The sequence below is a fragment of the Cryptomeria japonica genome, chromosome 9 (genome assembly GCF_030272615.1).
Source record: "Cryptomeria japonica chromosome 9, Sugi_1.0, whole genome shotgun sequence".
In the NCBI taxonomy this organism is placed as follows: domain Eukaryota; kingdom Viridiplantae; phylum Streptophyta; class Pinopsida; order Cupressales; family Cupressaceae; genus Cryptomeria; species Cryptomeria japonica.
This window is the reverse complement of record NC_081413.1, coordinates 496107092-496112521: the sequence shown is the minus strand read 5'-3', so window position 1 is coordinate 496112521 and position 5430 is coordinate 496107092.

Genomic DNA, 5430 nt, shown 5'->3' with positions numbered 1-5430 from the left:
AATTATGAAGCACTTTTGCATCGTTGGATAGCGCATATGTTTAAAATGAACTTGTTGAGTTGTTTCAATGTTTAAGTTTAGTCATATGATTTGATTAGACATTTTGATGTGTGAATTTGGTAAATAGGTAGTCGATTAATGTATGATTGATAGAGAATTTAATATATTTGATCAATAAGATAGATGTTTGATTGATTGAAAACCATGATTAACGGTTTTAGGTTTGCTTTGATAGCTCTAAGAGATTGATTCAGTCTCTTATGAAGAGTGAGATAGAGTTGATTGAACTGATGCAGGAGCATCCCCAATCAATGGGCAATCTTGCATCAACCAAAAATATTTCCTTTCAGTTTTGTTCTTGTTTTGTTTTTTGTGCAGTTTTCTATGTTCTTGTCAGTTGGCACCAGTAGTTGTTTGTCCTTTGTGGCAGATCTTATTTTTGGTTTCCTGGTAGTTTCATGTAGTTGATTCTAGATTTCTAGTTCATTTGGGTTCTTTTCCGGTCAGTTATCGCTTTCGGTTGGCTATTTCTGGGTTCCCGGGATAGTTCTTGTGCTTACTGGTTGGTTTTCCTTCATTACTGACATGATTCTTGGCGTGTGGATTCATTTTGGGTCTTGTTCGATGTTCTTTGGTGTGTGGCCGACCTTCCTGCTAAATCACATCACTTGGTTGTTACTTTTCGGAAAAATTTATCTAATTCTTAGGGTCGACCTAATTACACATTTCATTTTCCTATATTGGTGAATGTAATCTTATGAGGCAGACCCGGATGTGTTCCAACGGGTATAAATATATTCTTAGGTAATCATTTGTAAGGGCAGAGGAAGTAGAACTTAGAATGAGGATTGAGATTTGTATATTGTGAGCCGGTAATTCTTAGAGTCCCAATTGGATTGTATCTAGCTTGAAGCCTGCATCTAACTGGTTAATTACCGGATGTTCCTTGATGATAATATAATGATTGTCGGATGATTGTTGAAAGTTCTATGGCTTGAATATGATCTATTTATGTGAATTTGTTATTTTTTCTTGCTATTTCCATTGTGTGTCTCTCACTGCATAAGTCAGTTGACTCTTTTGAGGGTTTTTACCTATTATGGCTGCATCATGAATGCATTGATTGATTGTGTGATTGATCATTTGATTTGATTAATCTGATTTTCTTGGAAGAAAAGATTTGATTGATTGTTGATGTGATTGATCGCTTGGTTGATTGATTGATAGATTAGTGATCTGTTATATTTGATAGATAGATGATTGATAGAGGTCAAATTCTCTTGTTTAAACAAGAGAAACTTGATGTTCTCTAGTGTCGGGAGAAATTCCCAGCAATGTGCCATCCTATTCCAGAGTTGTCACAGGAGGAGGTGAGACATATTGATGCATGTGGATTGCATCACCTCTTGTATATGCCTGACATTACACATAACAGGGGGTTATTGACTACATTTGTCGAGACATGGCATAGCGAGCATAACACGTTTCACCTACCCACTGGTGAGATTAGTGTCACACTCAAGGATGTTTATCGGATCTTACACATCCCCGTGATTGGTGAGTTACTCCTATGCGATTACCAAGATCTTGGAGGGACAAAGGCTTGCATATCCATGTTTGCAGATGACAGCATCGATGGAGGAGAGATTAGATGGGAGGACATGATTATGCACTATGAGACTCTCCTAGTGATTCTTCCAGGCTTGATTGCAGATTCATTTGTCTGGATAGCAGATCTTGAGGTTTTATGTTGGTTGGGGTGGGATCTTGCTGAGCATGATGTAGCATCGGACTCAATATTCATGGGGTGTGTGTATGCTTGCACACTTATATCATGATCTACATCAGGTTGTTTATGATGGTGGGGCTAGTATGTCGACTGGATGTACACTAGTATAGGTGCCTATTCATGATAAATTTTGCGGTGAGGGCCAGCCATATGTATATTTGTATAGAGGTATCATTACACAGCCTAATCTAGGTAAGCTTGAGTATTGGTGAGGGTTTTAGACTCCATGGATATTGTGATTTGGAGACCATATATTGATTGTGAGCCTTGGATGGATGATGCTCAGACTTTTTCATTGATTTCGTAGAGTAGATATTTGATTGGTCATGCTTCATATATTATTGAGCGATAGTTGTTTGGTTGCATTTTGAGACAATTCAGGAATATTTAGCACATTCCTTCTGGTGTCGCCATGTATGCACGATGATACAAGGATAGGCAAGATTAGGGCCCTTCTTTATCTTTTGAGATAGCACATGTAGAGTTTTTAGTTGTTTTGAATGTAGCTTATGATTTGAGAATACACATTTTGGATACCCAGATTACAGCAGGTTATGCGCAGTATATGCTTGCACACTTGTTTCCTCGCATTACTGATCTAGCAGACCCTTGTCCTAGCTTAGGAGATGAGGAGGATGATTCAGATGATCCTATTATTTGACAGTGGAGATGTAGATGAAGCTGAGAGTTGCATGAGAGGTCAGGGAGATGGGGGAGATGAGGGTGGAGATGGGAGAGGAGGGAGATGAGGACAGAGGGGAGGCTGAGTGAGAGTCTGAGGAGGACCTGTGCACCCTCTCTAGGACTAGGCAGAGGCGGAGGATTGGACAGGGCTTGAGGGAGAGGTATTGATTTTGGTTAGATTCATCCAAATCCAAGGATTATTGTAGCTCAAGGCGGTTGGGATGAGGGAGAGGAGGATGATTTAGAGGATCATGTGTCTCTCATTCGATGATGGATCATGAGAGCTACTCGGGTGGAGACTCTAGCAGGAAGAGAGGGAGGTGGGGATGAGGGCATGCAGGATGTACCCCAACAAGATGTGCCACAGCAAGAGACCATAGATGACTTCAAAGAACAAATAGAGCATCTTAGGGAATAGGTACACGCACTCACTATTGAGAGGGATAGAGTTGTGAGGAGACAACAAGATACACAGGCTTTCCTTGATCATATTTAGCAAGTTAGATCTGGCACTCTCTTAGTTGATACTATTAGAGCACTGTATCGGGCTAGGAAGGAGACACCATACTAGCATCAATGATATGAGGCTCTAGTTTCAGATATTCAGAGAGTTTGGAGCTATGCGACTACTCCTGTATCTAGCAGGATGGATGCCAGCAGTGGTGGGGTTATGGGACCTCCTCAGAGGAGTAGGGATCGAGTAGCAGGGCCATCTGGAGGATTGTCTCGTCCACAACCACAGAGAAGGACAGAGTCAGGTGGGAGTTGTACAAGGCATCCTTAATTTGAGGCTTCATCTTATCTTGTATTTGTATCATTGAAACCTTTTTACTTTATTGATTATGGTGATATCATTGTATACATGGACTTTTTATTGTTTTATGATGATATGCAAACATGGACCCTATATGATGTTGATGACTCATGATTTATTATGCATGCTACTTTATATGATGATAACTTATATGCATTGACTACATGGATAATGTTATGATGATCTTTGTTCATGGATGATATGATGATGATTTTTATGATGATGTTGTCTAGGAATTATATGATGATGTTATGATGATATATATGATGATGATGTTTACATGATCAATATGATGATGATACTTATAATGATGTATATAAATGGATGCTTATTTCTATTACTTGATGTATATGCATGTGATGATAAAATGATGAAATGATTTACATGAAATGCATTTGATTTTGATTTTTCTTTTTCTTTTTTTCTTTTTTTTCTTTTTTTGAATGCAATATAATGAGTATGGATGATAATGTTTATAATGATTAGATGATGAAATATAAACAATGATGAAATAACAATATGGTTAATGAATCTAAATGCACAAATGCAATTAAATGAACCTAATGGGTGAATGATTCTAAATGAAACTAATGATAATTAGATGCAAAAAGATGATAAATGAATCTAATGTAACTAATAATGACACTCTATTCAAACTAATGCAATCTAATGCAATTAAAATGAATGTCAATGATAAATGATGAATGATGAATGACTAATGCAACTTATCATGACCAGTGCAATTATTTTTGTTTGTCCACTTACTCGATCTTTATTTTTGACCGTTGATCCCTAAATGAAATGGGATGAATGCTTATAATGCAACTGACAATGAATGCCTATAATGCAGATGATAAAATGAATGTAAATGATAATTAATCTAAATGATCTATCTAAAATGATACTTTCATTCTTCACATGCTTTCTTATAATAGGGCTTGGTTTCATCATTAATCTTTTAAGTGTTGTAAGAAAATACAAGCAACTTGACATAATGATTCAAGATGACCTAAGTGCTTCTTACGTGGATTTTGATATAGCAAGTTTATACAAGAAACTTGATATAATGAATCAAGCTGCCCAGAGTATTTCTCACACAACAGACAAGGATTATCCCCTTTCATGCATGACTCGGAACGATAGTTTATTTATGAGTATTTTAGTCTACCAACTTTTGATCTATGGGAGGTTCATATTTTTCTATTTTAGTTTCCTCCACAAATAAAAATAATGAAAACAAATCTGAAATGATTTTTCGAAAGGAATAATCTTCACATAGATTTTCATCCACCCTGTCTGAATTCTATGTAACATTCTTAAAATACAAAAATTAATTCTACATAGCTTGTTATTTTACTTTATGTGTTGAGATTATGATACATTCCATTCTATTATTTCAATTGACTTCTTCACTTTTAGCATTCCATTTATGTAATTAGTATACTCTAAGTTTTTGAGTTCTTTATTAATTTTAGTAAGTAGTTTATTTTTGGGTTTTAGTTATTATATGAAATGAAAAATTATTGAATTATTTCTTTCATTTTATTCTTCTCAAATTAATGCCTCCTTAGATTTTAATACCATATTATTCTAAACCATGTCTTCATATATATTATTTAGGTTTTTTTTAATAATATTATTTCCAATCTACAAGTCCTTGTTTCATTTATACACAAACACAATAATAACCTTCATATTTTCTTTAGTATATTAAAAATTAATGTTTATTATGACATACTAGAAATTCTTATCACTATTAAATTTAGTTTGACATTCTTCAATTTTCACTCTCCAATATATTATTTAACTATATTCAACCATTGGCATAACCATTGCATCTACTTTTAGTGCAAGGGGAAGCATACCAGTAGTCGTTATAGATAACTTCCTCCAATGAATCTAATTATGGTAATTCCGTAATTAAGACAACTTATTTTAGATTTACAATTAAGTTTCATATTTTCATATTGTACTAGTCCAAGCTTTATATCTCATCCATTGAAGTTGTATCATGATTATGTGGATATAAATTGAAAATTCCCAATAGAAATATATTGGAAGACAACAAACAAGCCTACAATTCATTCAATAATAAAATTCTAATGCAATTATTATACATTTTAATGCATTGTGTTGAAATCAT